Below are 19,930 nucleotides of genomic sequence, written 5' to 3'. Positions count from 1 at the left end.
ATAAGGAAAGTGGGTGATGAGGAACTTTCATTTGCTATGGTCTGTATTTCTGCAATATCTTACATTAGTAAAGCTCTGTATTATAATTGTAAATAGAAAGGAAAAAAAATTAAGTGTTCCTGAAAAGAAGTTAAGTCTCCCAGCTCATCTCAACCAGGAAATGTAAAATTGCCAAAACATAAGTCAGACTCTTCCCATTGAATAAAACTCTTCATACTCTTAGAATCTGAGAGCATTACAGCAAATGTGGCCTGATCCTTGGGTTTCTGCCTTCCCGCAAAATAGAGTTTGGGGTGGCAGGAGCGCTTCCTAGCAAAGATCCCTCTTGTTCATTGGCCATCAGGGAAATCCCCCAGTGACATGAACCAAGCAAAGAAAGCGCATTCACACCCAGAGAGCTTTCAGGAAACCAGATCCTCTCTTATCTCCATCAACAAAGGAGACTCATCTTTCACCAACTCATTGAATGAGCCCCTTTGTTTCCCCTAAAGGATCATCATATATTCTTTCCCGGCTTCTACAGAAAGTCCCGGTGCCCCAGAATTCAGCACTGAGAGGCACAGAAGGAGTCCCAGTACAAACTCACTTGTCCGCATTTTCGAGGCAGGACCTGAGATGGCAGGGAACTGAGAAAAGGGGAGAGGCACGCAGGTAGGTGTAAAGTGTGAATGTGAGAACGTCTGCTTTATAACCAAGCTTCCAAACTTACATGAGCCGCACCTACATCATACGTCCCACGGTAGAACATGAGAAAAGAGGAGGGATGGACCTGCTTCAGGACGTTGTGGGACAGGAACGCTAAGTCCACCAGAGCACTGACAAATACGCACTGGTGCATCTTGCTGTGCCAGGCACTACTCGAGGCAGAGAGAGCAGGCAGTCCACACAACGCCCCTGTTCTTGAGGAGCCTAGAGTCACCTCACAGCCTCATTGAAGGGTGGGATGCCCCTGGTATACCCATCATGGTGCCTTGTGTGCAGAATTGCATCAATGTCAGGGCACAGGTGTGACTGGGCTGGTCGGCTACCCTACGACTCGGTGCTTTCCAGCCTCCCAGAGACCTCAACCATCCACCAATCCTTTCTCAGTCCAGCTTCCTTTCCAAGGGCTCCTTACCCTCTCAGCCCAAAAATCATGTCCCGCCAAACTTCCTTGGACCTTTCTCAACCCACCCATTTTCTATCACGTTCTCAGAAAAGCGGTCTGCATTCACTGCCTTCTCCTCCTCACCATGGCTTCACTCTAACTCCGGATGATTGAATGGGACCCTCCACTAAAACTACATTCTTGAAGGTCACTTGAGCCTCTTACGGGCTAACGGCGTCCTCCTAGCCTTTCCTCTCATCCCTCTCCAGTATCAGACACTATTAACCATCCTATTCTTGAAGCTGGAATTGGATGGCTTTGGATTCCCTTGGTTCTTCGTCCTCAGTATGTTGTTACACGGCAATCACATTCTCTAGGTCCTCTTCCTCTGCTCATCCCTTAAATGTGGGCATTACCCAAAGTTAAAGTCTATTCTCTTCCCTCATGTGATCCTCTCCCTTTCTGTGCTGACTGAGGGCTGTCACATCAACACTCCCAACCCCAGCGCCTCCTGGTCTCCAGATTCACTGCAGCAGCTCCACCGAAACATGCCGCCAACACTTCCCACTCTACATGGTCAACTGAACTCTTGCTTTGTGCCTCCTCCCCACCCTCAGAGCGCCTCCTTCTTTTAAGACTTAAATCTCAGTAAATTAATAACACCAACATCCCAGACACCTGAGCTAGAAAATGCTAAGTCGTATTCAACAGCTCCCCTTCCCCCCCACCTTAGTGCCACTGAATTTTAAGGACTGGCGAATATACTCTAAGACTTGAAAAAAACTGACTGGTGCCAAAGTATAAAATTAACACTGTAAAATCAAAATTAAGAATAACTCCAAGAGGGGGAGGGATGAATATACACACTACTATATATAAAATAGATAACCAATAAGGACCTACTGTATAGCACAGGGAACTATATGCAATATTGTATAATAACCTGTAAGTGAAAAGAATCTGAAAAAGAATATATATATATATACACACATATATATGTATAACTGAGTCTCTGTGCTTTTTATCTGAAGCTAACACAACATTATACATCAACTATACTCCAATTTTTTAAAAAAACCTAATATATAACCCCCCCAAAATCCCTTCAAATATTTTTGACAGCAAAACATTATATTTAAAATACGATACTGGTAATTTTTTATTTTATTTTATTTTTTAATTGAAGTATAGTTGATTTACGACATTGTGCCAAGCTCTGCTGTACAGCAAAGTGACTCAGTTATACACATATAGACGTTTTTTTAAATATTCTTTTCCATTACAGTTTATCACAGGATATTGAATAGAGTTCCCTGTGCTATACATTAGGACCTTGTTGTTTATCCGTTCTAAATATAATAGTTTGCATCTACCAACCCCAAACTCCCAGTCCATCCCTCTCCCTCCCCCCCCCCTTGGCAACCACAAGTCTGTTCTCTATGTCTATGGGTCTGTTTCTGTCTTGTAGATAAGTTCATTTGTGCCATATTTTAGATTCCACATATAAGTGATATCATATGGTATTTGTCTTTCTCTTTCTGACTTACTTCACTTAGTATGATAATCTCTAGTTGCATCTGGATACTGGTAAATTTTAATACGTTTGGTCCTTTATGTGGCAGGGCCCACAAAAATCGACAATGGGTCTGACCTCACACATAAAGTCCAGATACTTGGACTTCACAGAATCTCTTGGATTCACCTCTTCCCTTCCATTCCCATTGCCCTGGTTTCGACCCTCCTGAACCCTTCGTTACATTTCTGCAGGATGTCCTAAAACACAATCTGACAGCACATCACGCCCCTGTTCAAATATTTGGACAGTGCCCCCAGGACCTAAAATATAAACTACAAGCTCTTTACATGGCATTCAAGGCTGCTACAATCTAACCCCATCCTAACTGTTGGGCCCCTCGGTCACTACATCCTCCCACTCATCCTCTGCTGTAGCCACACCAGGCTCCTATGTCGCACGTGCCCCCATTTGCTCTATGGAATGCCCTCTCCCCTACTCGGCCAGTGGGGAACTTGCACTTGTCTCCAGGATCAGTTCAGCTGGCTGCTGCTCAGTGAAGTCTGCATTCCCAGGACCCCTGGCCCAAACCAACCTTAGCTTCCTGGAGACCCTGGGGCAGTTTGTGATACAGTCAGTCCCACATGAGTCTTTCCCATTGCCAAACCAGAAGCTTCCCAAGAGTGGAGAGCTGTGTCTCAGTCAGTCCCTCTGTGTTTCCCGCACAGCCTAGCACATAACAGACAATAATGTGCCCTGAAGTGCAGCCACCTCTTGTCCCTCCTCCTCACATCACTCTCTCTCTCTGCTCCACTTCTACTTGGTCCTCCATATCATTACTGGTGTGTGTAGTGGACCCTTAGCTGGGTCTATACCAACAAAACTTGGAAGATATGAAAAACGCTGAGCTTTAAACCCATCATAACCGTTCTTCCTAGTGTCCTAGATTTCAGACAATGAAAAAGGTTTGGGAGTCAAGCAAATCTGGGTTCAAATCTGGAGCCTGGCACTTGATTGACTGTGTGACCTTAAGCAAATCTGGCTTGACTAGCCTCAACCCGCTCATCAGTAAAATAGGAATTATATTTAACTCAATGGACTGTTGTGAGAATTAAATGAGTTAAAGCATTTAAAGTCCCAAGCGTGGCACCTGGCATATGACAGGGGCCCACAAGTAAGTAGCAGCAGGAAACAGAAGCAAGGTCTCAGATTTCTCAAACCATCTGACCTTGACAGAAGTTGTTCCCCTCCCCGGATGCTAATATAAAATATTCTTACATCAGTAACATGAATTCAAACTCCAAACTAATGAGACCTACTGTATAGCTCAGGGAACTCTGCTCTGTGGTGACCTAAATGGGAAGGAAGTCCAAAAAAGAGGGGATATATGCATACATATAGCTGATTCACTTTGCTCTGCAGTAGAAACTAACAGCATTGTAAAGCAACTATACTCTAATAAAAACTAATTATAAAAAAAGGATTCAAACTCCATGGTGCTGCTTGTACATATTAAAGTCATCATGGAGAAACAGAAGGAGCATAAGATACTATACACCTGTTAAGAATGAAAGAGGGGGCTTCCCTGGTGGCACAGTGGTTTAGAATCCGCCCGCCAATGCAGGGGACACGGGTTTGATCCCTGGTCCGGGAAGATCCCACATGCCGCGGAGCAACTAAGCCCGTGTACCACAACTACTGAGCCTGAGCTCTAGAGCTCTCGAGCCACAACTACTGAACCCGCGTGCCACAACTACTGAAGCCTGCGCACCTAAAGCCTGTGCTCTGCAACAAGAGAAGCCACCGCAATGAGAAGCCCACGCACCACAGCGAAGAGCAGCCCCCGGTCCTGCAACTAGAGAAAGCCCGCGCGCAGCAACGAAGACCCAATGCAGACAAAAAAAAAAAAAGAAGAAGAATGAAAGAGGGCAATCTAATAATCTGATATAGATAGACATCCAAAGTGTCTCATCATTAAATGAAAAGGGCAAGTTGTAGTATAGTACAAAAAGCAACCACAACATACATATATATACATATGAGGGGGAGAGGCAGAGAGAGAGGTAGGACTGGGCCATAGATCAAGAGCCCCAGGTTCTACCTGGAGCCCTGCAACTAACTAACTTTGCAACCTTAGGCAAATCAGCTCCCCTCTGCGGATCTCCCTTATTGGTTCAAAACAAAAAGGCGAGTTGAACAAGATACTCTTCAGAGAAAATTTCTAGGTTATAAGATGATGTCTGCAAGGTGCTCAGAGAGTACCTTTTACCCATAGGACATCTCTCTTTGAGTTGTTTTGATGCTTTAAGCATCAGGTTTTTAAAAAGGAAAACTCATATGCTATTTCATTTTGACCTCCTTTACATTTCAATGAGAAAGCATTCCCACCATTTCACAGGCAGAGAAACCAAGTATAGACTGTGATGATTACTTGCCAGCCAAATACGCTGCTCACTAGACTGCTGTTTTTGCAAAGATTTATGACGCCAGGAGTTTTATAGCTCCCACTTCATTCCCTGCCTCTTCCGCAGAGGAGGTGCAAGGCTTATGCAAAACAAGCAGAAGGCACTCGTTGCTGGTGGAAACAGGGCGAGATGTAAAGTGACTTCCTCTGGGTCAGAGCATAAACAAAGCTGGCTCCCAGCACATTTACGAGGTAAGTATTGAACCCTTGGGATCAACTCCGCATCCCTCCCCCACCTGGACTGAAAGCTTCACCTTGAAGATGTGTTTCACTGCAGTCATTTTCTGAGCGTTTTCTGGGTCAGAAGCAGTGAGAGCAGCTAAACCGGGGCTGCCGATGGAGTTGCTACACTGAGGGCACGGTACTGACTTACCTGCTCTACTCCGCACCCACCAGCTCACCCAACGACCTGCTGCTGGTCGAGTATTTTTCCAGTCTCCTGGCAAAGTGGTTTCACACAGCTTTGAATGCAAGTGACCTCGTTTGTCCTCACGGGTGTTGGGTCCCTGCCTTGCAGAGGGTACCTACTTCCTACCCCAGAGCAGTGTGCTCTGGTTCTAACACAGGGTCTCACTCTCTGTGCCTGTAAACACATCCATTCTTCTGATAACTTTCCACCGTGAGGGACTCTCCTGCTTCAGATTTTAAATGTCTGGGCATCGAGATTCCCAACAGTTGCAGAAAGCACGTACAGAATGTAACATCCACCTTGCAGAGAAAGGAAGAGCCTGAGACACTGACCCCACCAGCAATAGCCTAGATTTTAAATGGGAAAACAGAGACCAGACCACAGCTAACATAATACAAAGTAAATCATTCCCGAAAATAAAATAAAAAGGCTTGTTCACTCAAAAAGCACGCAGCCAGGCCACTTAACCAGTAGTCAGCCTGCTGGTAACCTTTACAATGGCAACTAGGAATCCTTGAGATGGGATAGTGACCACTGGCATCCATGGCATTCTATCTAGACCTTCTAGAAGCCGCTATTAGTTGACCCCACGCTCAATGTCACCTCTGGATCAAGTTTGCTGACTGCTGTGTGCTCATCACTGGCCTCCTTATGCCCCTCAGGACTCTCTGGGGCCTTCAGTTATCTTGCCTGAGTCCCCTCCTTTGTTTCTTTCCCCTCAGGTCCCCCGCATGAGACCTAACTTTGTCCTCTGCCCCTCTTTTTACCGGGCACATGCGTCCACAGCCTTTTGAGGGCCTTCCGTTTATCAGTTCATCTCAGAACCCCTGCACATGTTTATAAAGGCCTAGCAGCCCTGCTCACTGCCTTTGGAAGCTAAAACCCAGCTCCTATCAACCACTGGGCACAGAACACAGCAAAAGAAGAGAGCGGTTGGATTGCAGTGGGAGTGTGTCCATGACAGAGAGTTTTGTTGAAAGAAACAAAACACTCTCAAAGGCCTGAGCCAGCAGTATGCTGGGGAGTCCAGCCACTGGTGAAACTCACATCTTGCCCGGGTAAGGCAAAAAAGCAGGGCAGAACATACCAAGAAACAAGCGCTGTAATATTTTACAAGGTAGTCTCTATGTTGACATGCCTTAAGCACAAACAAACAAAAAAGGTTAAATGCACCTAGAAAAAAATGAAACCTCTCTACAGGAATTTGAGGGTCTTTTTTTTTTTTTTTTTTGTTTTTTTTTTGAGAGTCTTTTTTTCTGAAATGTTTTTCTAACTCTTCACTATTATAAAGCAAATCTCGTGTATATTGCTCTGACAACACCCACTCAAAGAGCCTTTCATAGCTGCATTCTGAGGGTCAGCCTCAAACATTCACTGAAAAATGAGGTGGGAGTGACTGTATTCTCGATGAATAACTAAATTTTTCTAGCACTAGATATATTCTGATGATGCAAGTTAAAAGTCGGCAGTTACTTTCCCCTCTGCTAAACGGAAAGCAATTGGGGAATACAGAGGTGGGAAGGTAGCCTCCTCAGGTCTAAAGCATACCTCTCCACTCCCTACCCCAAATCCGTCAACAGCGTGTGTCTCCCATTAACCCTTCTTCATAATTGTCTATAGGTCAGAATGTGGGGGATTATTTTCAGTGTTGAATATTCTTGAAACTTCCCCTATCACCCAATTCAACCAACACTTCTTGAGCACCGCCCATGAGCCAGACCCTGAGTTAGGCACCAGCTCCCCCGTGGGCACCAGACAAATGTCCCTTCTTCGAGGAACTCATAATCTGAAGGAGAGTCACGCCTGTATACGGCCAGCCAGGGTACCACGTGAAAAGTGACAGCGTAAGAGCTCAGAGGAGAGTGTAGTGTCTTCCTGGGTTAGGGAAGAGGGAAAGCATCAAAGCAGTTATGTTTGATCAGGGACTTTAGGGACATTTGTGTAAGAGTTCACGGCTGAGGAAAGGCAAAAAGATATTCCAGCCCTAGAAAGCAACAGAAGCAAAGTCATGGAGGCATGAAAACGCACCCCAAGTTTAAACAGTCATAAGCATCCAATGTGGGGTAAACAGAGAGAGAATGAAGCCTGGAAAGGAGGTTGGAACAGGTTGTGAAGGTCCCTTCCTACCTGTTTAAAGTTTATTTGGGGGCAACGGGGAATGACTAAAGGGTTTTAAAGCAGTTGAATGACTCAGTCAGACTCATGTTTTTAAAAATAATTCTGAGATCGGGAGTAAGATGGGTTAGAAAGATAGAGACTGAAGGCCAATTATTCAAACATAGGATACGAATAGGGACAGTGGAAATTGAAAGAAAGGAACTAACTTGACATTTTTAGAGAAAAAATGTATAGGAGCCGGCAGCCAACAGGATGTGGAAGTGTGAAAAGAAGAATAACCACAAAAGTTGCTGAGATTCTTGATTGGGAGGGTGGTGACAACATGAGCCCAGCTGTAAGAAAGGGCAGAAGAGCAGGTTTGGGGGTGAAGAAGGGGGCCAAGAGGTCCTATTGCTACATGGTGAGTTTGAGACCTCTTGTTACAACCAAATGAAGACAGCTAGTACACCGCTCTAAGGCAGCCTGGAACTGAGACGGGAGACCGGGGCTAGAGATGAGGGTTTAGATGCACCGGCAACCTCAACAATTAAACACTGGTAGCGAGGAAGGAACAAAACAAGCAGAAAGAAGCAATAGTAAGCAAGCTGGGAGGAGAAAAAGGAAGCCAAGGGAGGGCATAGTTTCAAAGCAAGAGTGGTTAATAGTCAAATATTGCAGGGAACCTGGGACTTGGGTCTAGATGGAGGTCATCACATTTGACAGTATCAGACCCCTTTGAAAGCAGTTTTAGTACAGCGATAGGGGGAGCTGCCTTATGACAGTGGGTATATTGTACAGTACTCATTAGCACCTTCATCCTCAGATGTCAAAGAACTGTTTCGGAAATAGGATTCAGAACATCCATTATTTATTAACAGCTAATCAGGGGATTCAAGCCTATTAGGTTAAATCATTGAAAATATAAAGCAACACATAAAGGTATACAAATAATTACCTCTCTAATTTCAGATCAGTAAAGATGCAGGATAAAAGAACAAAAGAAACTCTTAGAATTGAGAGCCGTGGAATATTGATGTCCAGCCAAATATGGTAGGCGTGGTGAGTCCAAGCTAGCACTCTAGAATATACGCCAGGGTTCAAGTCCAGCTTTGATCTTCTAGGTATGTAATTTGGGGGAATTAAACTTCTCTAAGCCTGATTTTTTTATCTCTCTAATTAGGATAATCGAAATAACAAATACATATAAAAGCTCTCAGCATAGTGCCATCACATAATAAATGTTGACTTATTATAATAACTCATTATTCTAATTGTGCAATTATTATAATAATGTTTCATTTAGTCTTTACTTTTTTAATCAATAACTATTTTTGAGCCACTCCCCTCTACGTACCAAGCATGACTCTAGGTGCTGGGAATATTAATTAAAAAAAAAAAAAAGAGTAAGACCCAGTTCCCCATCACAAGAAGCACAGCCTAAAGGTTTAGAAGGCAAGTGCACAATTGCAAAACAAGATGATCCTTGTTGTAACAAAGGAATGAGAAAGGTGCTCAAAAATATTCAGGAGGAAGCACTCAGTGCTACCCCAGGACCTGGAGAAGGAGAAGGGCTGTCAGGCCAGGCTACAAAGATGAAGTAACAGTCATTACAAGGAAATCTGTGAAGAAATTTTAAGGATAATAATAAATATTAAGGTGCCATCACACACACACACACACACACACACGCACCTGAAAAAGTCAGAAAAAGAAGGTTCTTTGCCCAAGGGCAAACAGCAAGAGAAAAGGAGCTGGAAGCAACCCAAACTCTTGTCATTCAGCTCAAGGAGTTATTTTGGCTGAAATAATCATCATGTAATATTTACACTCTTCCCACCTGAGTTTGGGCTACATGTTCTACAAGCAAATTAAACATCTCCTGCCTGTCCTCTAAAAGTCTAGCGTTTAAAAATAGGTTACTAACACAGGGACAAATTCAAGAACTTTGATGACAAACTACCCCCTCAAGATAGTGTTCTCAAAGGAACAATTTTCAAGTTCAGTTTGGTCCCCAAGGTGAGGATGTTAATAGATTTTGCCCTTCCCTTTGAAAACAACAAATATCAGGGAGAAATTTTAAAATTGCATGGCTTCGTTTCTCAAAAAGTCAAAAACAGACAGATCCAGCCATATAATGGAGTATCCTTCTGAGTATATACCCAAAAGAAGTGAAAGCAGGATGTTGAAGAGATGTTTGTATATCCACGTTCATAGCATCATTATTCACAACAGCCAAGAGGGGAAGCAGCCCAGGTGCCGATCAATGGATGAACGGATAAACAAAATGTGAAAAATACATACAATGGAATATTATCCAGCCTTAACAAGGAAGGAAATTCTGACACATGCTACAACGTGGACGAACCTTGAAAACATTATGCTAAGTGAAATAAGCCGGTCACTAAAGACAAATATGATACGATTCTGCTTACCTGAGGTACCTAGAGTGGTCAGATGCATAGAGACAGAAAGTAGAGTGGGGATTGCCAGGTGCTGTGGAGTGTTAGTGGGAGTTAGTGCTCAGTGGGCACAGAGTTTGAGTTTTGGAAGATGAAAAATGTTCTGGGGCTTCCCCGGTGGCGCAGTGGTTGAGAGTCCGCCTGCCGATGCAGGGGACACGGGTTCACACCCCGGTCTGGGAAGATCCCACATGCCGCGGAGCGGCTGGGCCCGTGAGCCATGGCCGCTGAGCCTGCCCGTCCGGAGCCTGTGCTCCGCAACGGGAGAGGCCACAACAGTGAGAGGCCCGCGTACCGCAAAAAAAAAAAAAAAAAAAAAAAAAAAAAAAAGTTCTGGACATGGCAGCGATGATGTGGCTACACAACAATGAGCACATACTTACGCCACTGAACTGAGCACTTCAAATAGTTAAAAAGGAAACTTTTATGTTACATATACTTATCATAATTTAAAACAATTTTTAAAACTCGAATGGTTGCCATGCTCATTAAATGCCTGTTCTACATCACTTAGAAGCAAATAAAAACACCCCGTTTCTGACATTTAGATGCAATGCCATCTGAGGAAGGGACAAGAGACTGAGGCCAGGCGTATCAGAAAGTTCTTTATCCAAAGGAGCAGCGTCCAGTTACCATTCCCTGGGAATGGACATCTTTGTAAACCACTAAGAAGGTGGCCTTTTTGGCAGCCATCATCTGACAAGTTTTAATTAAAATAATCCCCGTGTAACAGCATCACCCCGCTAGGGAATGACTGTCAAAGTGCACATTCCAAAAATTACTAGTTGAACTTCTATGTGCAAAAGCATTAGGCCGAGCTTTATGTAAGACCTGTGACTGCAATTCTTAAATCAGTTCTTGCTCTTAAGAACTGTCTAGTTGAACAAATAATAGACACAAGAAAAGTTAAATGACAATAAAAGAAGTCTATGATTATGTTCAATTAAGTAGTATTTGTAACTAGCCCTTTAACAAACTTGGAGAAGGGAGAGATGACTGGGGGCTGGAGTGTTCCAGGAAGACTGATGCAAAAGACTTTGGGAGAAATGTTCAGGACTCAGTAAGTAGAAGCAGATGACCCTGGTTCAAGTAGTGGGTTTGTGATGGGAAGTGGTAAGAGAGAAGGGTAGAAAGAGATGGGAGCCAGATTACAATAGCTTTTAAAAAGTCATTTTCTGAGTTTGGATTTCCGCCTCTACCCACAGAGGAACCACTGTAGGTTTCTGAGAAGGGGCACTGTATGATGAACACGATGTTCCCATGTGCGGTGGCTTTGGAGAGGGAGAACCTTAATTGGTAGAAAGTTGGATTCCAGCCCATTGAAGTGTATACCTGAGGGCCACTGAGTCACAAAAAATGAAACCGAACACATGCTTTTGTTAGGTTAAAGTTAGGACTTTAAAATGTGTCAGGCCATATGCTTATAGATGCACTGAATTTTTCTTGAAGGATACACAGGAAACTGCTGACATTGGTAACTTTTTAGGAGTAGGACTGGAGGTAGGGGAAGGAAGACTTTGACTTTTCATTGTGTACCTTGTACAATGTGGATACACTTCTCAACCATGTGCGTGAATTCATTTTATAATTTTAAAAGTTCTTTTAAAAATGACAACCAGATAGTGTTAAAAAGTGGGCTCTAATCAGCAAATTCAAGACATTTCTAATTACAAAAATGGACATGTATCTCAATCTTGTTTGTATCATATCTTTTTTTTTTTTTTTTGCAGTACGCAGGCCTCTCACTGTTGTGGCCTCTCCCGTTGCAGAGCACAGGCTCCGGACGCGCAGGCTCAGCGGCCATGGCTCACGGGCCCAGCCGCTCCGCGGCATGTGGGATCTTCCCGGACCGGGGACAAACCCGCGTCCCCTGCATCGGCAGGCGGACTCTCAACCACTGCACCACTAGGGAAGCCCTGTACCATATCTTAATCTCTATCACATATAGTGAGATGTTGTGAGAATGACCTAAAAGTAATGGAACAAAGCACAAAGAACTAACTCCACATCTGAGGCTTTACCTCAAAACAAACAGATGAGCTACTCATAATAAAACACCTTTTTGGTGTATCTGCCTGAGTCTATTCCAAACGAACTCCCCAGTGAAAACAAAAATCAAAAATAGTAGCCCACAGTGTATTTGATAAGACATATCCCCATCTCAGTAAGTGGGTTTTTCATCCTTCTAGTAGCTCAGAGCAAAACCAGTTGAATCATCCTTGACTTATTCTTTTTCTCCCATCTTCTATATCCAAGTTCCATCAACTCTACCTTAAAGATTTATCCAGAAGCCAGCTGCATGTCACCAAACCTACCACCCTCACCCTGGTCCACCATCTCTACCTGGACCACTTACAGTAGCTTTCATTCCACTCCCTGCTTCCACTCTTGTCCCATACAATCAATCTTCCACAGGACAGCCAGAAAGATCCTCCTAAAATGCCAATCTGAAGAAGTCACTCCCCTGCCCACAACTTCCTGTGACTTCCTGTCATATGGCTAAGACCCAAAGTTGTCGCCTGGCCGCAAAGCCTGCATGATCCAGACCCAGTTTCCTCCCCAACATCACATCCTGTGCTCCCCGCTGGCTCCCAACACGCCAGTCACACTGGCTTCCTGCCCACTCCTTGGACACAGCAGTGACCCCATCTTTGGGCCTTCATCTCAACCAATTCAGGTTGAGAGATTCACTCAACCTGAATCTCTTCCCCCAAACGTCCCTGTTCCCCCACCTCGCTTCATTTGTGTCTCTAGTCAAATGAAAACTCATCAGAGAGGCCTTTCCCAGCCATCCTACATCAACTTCTAGAACCACCTCCCTCTCTTTCCCTTTGCACTATTTTTTCTTTATATCACCTGAAAGTATGATAGATACTCATCTGTCATTTGTCGTTGTTTTGTACCCGCCTCACCCAACTAGAATGTGCTCCATGACGTCAGACTTTTTTTTTTTACCATCTTCACTGCTATATCCCCTAGGTCTAGAATATGCCTGGCAAATAAATGAGAGCTCAATAAATATTTGTTGAAGACTGAAGTAAGCACAAATCAAGGCACCCAAGATCACTGGACAAAAAGAGGTTTTTGAAGTCCCAAATGAGGCATGTGCATAACAATGCCCAGTAAATTTGGGATAAGAGAATGAAAAACCCAAAACATCAACTGACAGCCATATAAGTCCATTGCTTATCTACAGCATGCTGGGAATCCACATGTATGCTTGACATTAAGTCATACTTTGCAACATCATCTCTGTACAGGCTGGAGGGCCATCCTTAAGGTTTTGTGTCTAAAGAGTAAATACGGTAAGAACTTTCCTCCTCCCTTTTTCCAGGACCAATGAACTTAGACTGAAAATTCTGCTGAAGAAAGAAAGCAATCACTGTCTCACCCAGAAGGCCCAGAATATTCAATTATTCCATGGAGAAGGTCTAGACAAAGCCCCAGCCTTGGAACTAGGAAACTGGGTCAAAGTCAAGTTCTACTACAAATTCAGGGGCCTTGGGCAAATCATTGTATGTTTCTGATCCTGTTTCTTTGACTATAAAGCAGGAATGATGACATGTTCCCTGTTTCTTCACATGGTCATTGTAGAATAAAATGAGATGATGCACTTACAAAGGCCTCCTGAAAACTAAGTGGACCATACATCATGTGTGGTCATCAACTTGTACTGGCTGATCTCTAGTTCACATTCCCTTCTCTTTTGCTGGTGAGCTTTGTCTAAACAAGGATCTGATCAGGTCCCTCCCCTGCTCAAAACATTCACTGATTTCAGCTTGAACCTTCAATGGTTCAAACTTCTTCACAAACTGAACCCAAACCATTTTTAGGGTCACACCTTCAGCCCATTCCTGTGCTGTGGCCTGTACTCCAACCACAGAGAACTACTCTTCATTCCCTAATCTAATCATGATCTATTGCATGTCTATGCCAGGCTATGTGCCTAGGGCCCCACCCTCACCCATCCTCTCTTCTTCCATCAGGAAAATCCTAGACACTCTCCAGCCTGAATCAGATGCTTCCCCCTGTGGGCTTTTTCTCAGGCGCCCTGAGAAAAATCAGGGCGCCCCGAATCACTGCTTGTTTGCAAGTCCTTTCTCCCACCGGACCAGTGGGTCTCCATCGGATGTTGTGTGTCCTCAACATATAACAGGGTAATGCATACAGTAGGTGGCCAGTGTCTGTTCTTTCAGAATATGGCTCTCTCAGGCCTCTCCAGCTCTAGCTCCCTATGACTTATGGCTTGGAGTAAGTGTTATGAAAGGCCTTTTCTTCCTCTTCTACCCCTGAGGAAATATTCTGGAAGGTGAAGCTGATTGAAGACTCCTAGGAGGCTTCTAGAAACAGGCAAGAACTGAGCAGAGGGACAGAATGAAGCTAGTGGCCTCTTTCCAGTCCTCATAAGTTATGTGTTTAAGGTGTGCTTAATTTTATTTGAGGTGCTTTGAATTCGCTAGAGAGACACACCCATATTTAAGTCTGGTATAAATGGAAATGGTTTTCAACTTATTCATTTTCAGGATTATCCAAGTTTCTCCCTTTCATGCTGGAGGAAACTCTTTTATTTATTTATTTATGGCTGAGTTGGGTCTTTGTTGCTGCACGTGGGCTTTCTCTAGTTGCTGCGAGCGGGGGCTACTCTTCGCTGTGGTGTGCGGGCTTCTCATTGTGGCAGCTTCCCTTGTTGCAGAGCACGGGCTCTAGGTGCGCGGGTTTCAGTAGTTGTGGCAGGCGGGCTCAGTAGTTGTGGCTCGCGGGCTCTAGAGAGCAGGCCCAGTAGCTGTGGCACACTGGCTTAGTTGCTCCACGGCATGTGGGATCTTCCCGGACCAGGGCTCGAACCCGTGTCCCCTGCATTGGTTAAGGTGGATTCTTAACCACTGTGCCACCAGAGAAGCCCCTGGAGGAAACTCTTGAATTGACTATAATTCAAAGGAATCATTGTTCTTTAGCTGTCAAGGTGCCCTGTTATTCTTTTCATAAATATCCTGGATGATCTGATCCCAGTTCAATGCAAACTCTATTTTTTTTTTCCTAGCCCTGTACCTTTTCAGTTGCTAAATTTACAGCATTAAAATGAAAGGAAGAAAGGAAGCCCCACTTTTGCCCCCACTGCTAACATGATATATGTCTGGATTTTAATTGCCCTTGTAATTATACTCTTGGCCGGGTCTCCACAGGTATAATGTAGAAATTAAACATTACGGCACAGCCTGAAAAGGCCTCGTTGAGGTACGAAGACACGACGGCTTTGTAATATCTCCAGCCATCAGGAGAAGGAAAGAGAAAGATGAAAAGGAGGCCTGGGAATGTCATAAGCTAGCTAGCAATCCACTGAAGAAGCATTTTCTGTCTATGACTACCTCGAAGACTGTGTGAGCTGGAAGGCTGCGAATCCCCTGGTGGTTTGATAGTCAGCTAAGGCGAGATGAAAATGGAAGAACGTGGATTGCTTGACTGTGAGTTAAGAAATAAGCACAGCAACAAAGGGAAATATGCTATGAGATTTTCTAAATATTTACCAAGGGGAGTTGACAATTCAGTGAGTGGAGCCAGACCTGACAGTGAGCTCTCCTGACTGCCTCCGACACCTTCCCTCGATCACCATCTCCATCTCTAAAATCAGGTGATCCTCACCTCTGGGGTTGTCAGAGGAAACACCGTCTCTCTGTGATAACCCGGTAAATGCTCCGTGATGATCTTAGCACACAGACCACTGCATGTACTCTTCCTCCCCAGATTTCTTATCTAAAGTAGACGAGTAACCAAACAGCAGTCTGTAAAACACTGAGTCAGTATAAACTACGTTTAAGGTAAAATACTTCTTTCCACAGTAATTTTCAACTAGTGATATAGCCACGTGATTTCAGAACCCAGTATCCCTGAACCTCCCTGCCAGTCCTCATTCCAAAGTCAAATTTCTCATCAGCCCACACAGCAGTTATTTTCATTCTTGATCTTCCCAAGTCAATTGATAATTGTTAATCTGCAGGTCAAGGTTATTAATTTTTTTAAATTATTTTTTTATTTAAAAAAATTATGAAGAAGTGTACTTTATATCACTTTAAACTTCCCACTGGTTATGTTTCCTACCATTTCAGGTCTTGAATGGAGAGTATAATTTTGCTTTTGAATTTGAAACTTGGAATAATATACTTCAAGAGCAATTTAGTGACTGGGCTTAGATTAAAACAGGTATTTGACAGTCCCAATAATTCCCTAAAGTCTTTTCCTTCTCCATTGCTCCAGAAATGCTACATAATTATCTGTCTTAAAATCTGTATTGTCTCAAGATACCTCTTGTGTAAAAATGCATACATCTGTACACCTAACAGGCAACGGGGAGGTTATGGAACAGTTTAGAGTTGAATACTCCTGATGTCTTCTCTCCTATCCCCAATACCTTTTTAAGATTTCACTAGGATGAAAGTACTGGATATTAAAATATATCCTCTCACAATCTCCCTCAAAGGAAAGAAAATGTCAGTGGTTTAATATTAGGCAGAACTTCAGGAAATAAACCCAATACTGGCCTTGAGAGAGAGAGACAGGAAAGAAATGGTCTAGAATGGTGAGAAGCATGGAAGGCACGTACCACCACTGCACATAATTGACCAGGTGAATTACAGTTCGGTCTCACCTTTAAGCAAGTAGCTACGCAAATAGAAGGCTAGACTCAATGACTTCCAAGGTCCCTTCCCAGTTCAATAACGTTTGCCTCATGAATTTTTTATAGTCATCCTCCGTCCTATCACGCTGTCCCCATGCATCATCAAGCCCTCCTGGCCAATTCCACGACTGAAAGGAAAATCTGTTTTCAAAAAATCCATGCTTTGACTACTGCCAAAATTACAGTTCTGTCCTTGAAACAATGACCTGCACATAATGGGCATGGGTAAGTACCTCTGAGCAAGGAAGTGTCCAATACCTTTAGCAATATTTTTAAAGCTTCTTTGATATAGGCAGAATTATTACCTGAGGCCTTGAGAGTGAAAGATTGTGAAGCTAAGAGACAATCCTATAACCAAACTTTCCAGTTTATACTTCTATATCCCCTGCTGACTTCTGAACCTTAAAAGAGGGTGGAACTGAACAGGTGAGTTTGAATCCCAGCCTCACCTCTCATCAACTGAGTGATGTGAGGGAAATTACTTAATCTCCTTGAACCTGTTTCCTCACTTGTAAAATGTTGATTATATGAGCTACCTTGAAGAGTTATTGTGACAACTGAATAGGACAATACAAAGAAAACACTGAGCATTCATTTACTCATTCCCTCGTTCATTCAACAAAGATTAACTGAGTGTGCACCACCAGCCAGGCACCAGGCTAGGCACTGGTATGTAAAAGACAGAAAAAGAAAGAAAGAAAGCAAGCTACTGTTATTTTTATTTACCAAAAACAAGCCTGTTTCCAGAACTGTGGCAGAACCATCAGATTCTGACTCTACTTCAAAACTTTCATTCACAGCTAGTTTGCCTAAAATAGTCATTTTTAGTTTGTCATATAGGAGAGTCTGCCTCCTGCCACACCTTTACCTACTCCGAAGCTAACCATCTAGCAGGTATTTTGCTAAAAGACACCTTCAGAACACTTGGGAGAAGCAATGACCAGAGCAAAAAGTGGTATCCCAGCTCTCAGCTGGGCAAGCCACTCAGGAAAACTTGATACGCCTGTGCTACAAGGCCCATCCCTGGATGCCTGGGAGGTTTGGGGTGCTTTCAATTCCATGAGCAGACTGTCTTCTGAGAATTGGGGATTAACAGGACTGGCTCATCCCCAATCATTGTGACTGGACCACCGATAAAGAGAAGGGCAACAGCTAAGGGGGTCTAAAGGCCATGTGTTTGTAATGTAGGGCTTATGTCTTTCAGCTGTACTTTATGCTAGGATTTGATAAAGTTCTATATAAATGACCCACTTCTGAGGAGTCAGTTAGCTTCAAGGCTGGTGGGCTCTTCTTCAGTGTGAGCCTAATATTCCTTTTTCTAACTAGCCCACAGCCTCTGGGCAAGCACAAGCCTAGCTGTGTTGGGTACTGAGCATTCAGTACACTTAAACATTTTGCACTTCCAAAAAAGAGTTTCCCAAGACACTCTGGAACCCACGGCTCCTAGCAAAAGAGTTAAAGTCTGATACTGGAATAGGAAATGACCTGCCCTAGGTCATAGGATCAGAGGGTGGTCAAAGAAGGAATTCTAGAATAAAATTTGGTACCATCTTTGAAATTAAGAATCGGTTAGTGGATAGTACAGAGGTGCCTAAATTTTTTTGATTTGCACACTCCTCTCATTCAAGAGCCGCCTGAATCACTTTCCTTAGGAATTCAAGTATAGATCGTGACTAACTCAAGGCTGTGGACTTTGCAAGGCTGCCTGCTACCTGGAAGTGACAGCCTAGCCTCTCCTCACAGGAGTTCTGGTGCAAAAACACTGTCACTATATATCCACCACCCACCCACCCCCCTCCACCATCTGATGCATACAAAACTGTGGTTTCTTTTCATTTTCCTTCAGTGATTTAAGCGTGTTACTATTAACTCCTGGTGCCTCTAATTCCTCACTGAAAATAGTGGTTTGGATATTAATAGGCTGTAAATCAAGACCCTACCTGGGGCTCGTTGTCACGGAAACGGTACTCAAGCCTGCCGCTACTTCCCCACCTTTGGACGTCTGGGCGAATTGGTGGGAGTTGGGGATTGTTTTAAAGCTCCTGTTATTTCTCCCACTTTCTGCTATTTCTCAGGGCCAAGTTGTCGGAGAAAGAGGAACCCGTGAGGCAAGGGAGAGTAGAGTGGACCGTAGCAGCTTGGAGAAGCGGAACTCTTTGGGAGAGGAAGGGTGGGGGTCCTTGGAGGATGGCTTGGGGCACGCTGATCTCTCCTTCTTGGGGCTGCACCCGGCCACTCTCCGCGTCGTTCCCAACGCTCGGGGACCCGACCCCTCCGCCGCCCTGTCCTCCCTGCCTGGGCGCAGGGCTGCCGGGGAGCGCGCAGACAAGTTCCCCAGAAGAGAATCTGAGCGGCCCCAGGGCTGAGGAACCCGGCAGAGAGGGCAGCGCGGAGGTCCGACAGGCTTGAAGCAGAACCCCCTTCGTCCCCACGCCGGGGTCCTGGAGGAGGCAGCCCGGGACCAGAACACGCACCCCCCTCACCGTCCTCCCAGCGCCCCCGGGCGACGCTCCAGGATCCGGCTCTCCAAAGCAAGCGCCCAGCTTGCCAAGCGCCGCCGAAGCCCACGAGGATTCCCGCGCCCTGGGGCGATAGCTGCCGCAGCCGCCAGGGCCTCCCACGGGCTCTACGCCCGGCACCCAGGGCTGGGTCCCCACCCGGTCCCCTGGGCCCCGTGCGTCACGCGCCCCCTGGGCCCAGCGCCTCCGCTGCGCTCGCGCCGCGCGCCCCTGCCTCGCGCCTCCGCACCCGCACCCAGCTCCCTCTGGCCGCCGGGCCCTCCCGGGACTCACCTGCGCTGGGGCTGTAGCGGCGGCCACCCCGAGCCCGGGGGTGGCAGCGGCGGCGGCGCAGGGGGAGGAGGGCAGCGCAGGGCTCCTGGCACAGCGGCCGCCGGGCGCCTGGTGCTGCCGAGCCGCGGACCCGCCCAGAGATATAAATAACATTATCTGAGGAGGGACATTCCTGCCGGGGGACATCGCTGCTGCCGGGACCAGATAGTCCCGCGGCGGGGGCGGGGAGGCGGGGCCGCAGCCTCCCGCAGAGCCAGGCCCAGCCCCCGCCTTCCCCACCCACTCCCGCACCTGCCAATCAGCCTCCAAGCCCGGGGCCACCTGCCCGGCCTCCGCCCGGCTCCCCGGGCCGGCCTCCGCCCCCCTCCGGACTGCATGAGCCCGAGCCGCCAGAGGCCAGAGCCGGCCGCAGCGCCCCCATAGCTGCTCAGCGCCC

At 45.5% G+C, this 19,930-nt stretch overlaps 1 protein-coding gene across 1 annotated transcript in view; it reads right to left on the bottom strand.

Moving 5' to 3' along the window:
• SPTB (spectrin beta, erythrocytic) overlaps nucleotides 1-19,611 on the bottom strand; it is a 120,950-nt gene extending 101,339 nt beyond the window's left edge. The window contains exon 1 of the mRNA XM_082647106.1: nucleotides 19,495-19,611. The gene's annotated coding sequence lies outside the window, so the exon portion shown is untranslated. The remainder of the gene's footprint in view (nucleotides 1-19,494) is intronic.
• Nucleotides 19,612-19,930: the final 319 nt, after the last annotated feature.

The sequence above is a fragment of the Grampus griseus genome (assembly GCF_964374135.1).
Source record: "Grampus griseus genome assembly, chromosome: 2".
NCBI lineage: Eukaryota > Metazoa > Chordata > Mammalia > Artiodactyla > Delphinidae > Grampus > Grampus griseus.
Note: the sequence above shows the minus strand (reverse complement) of the source record. Positions and strands in the feature narration are given on the sequence as shown.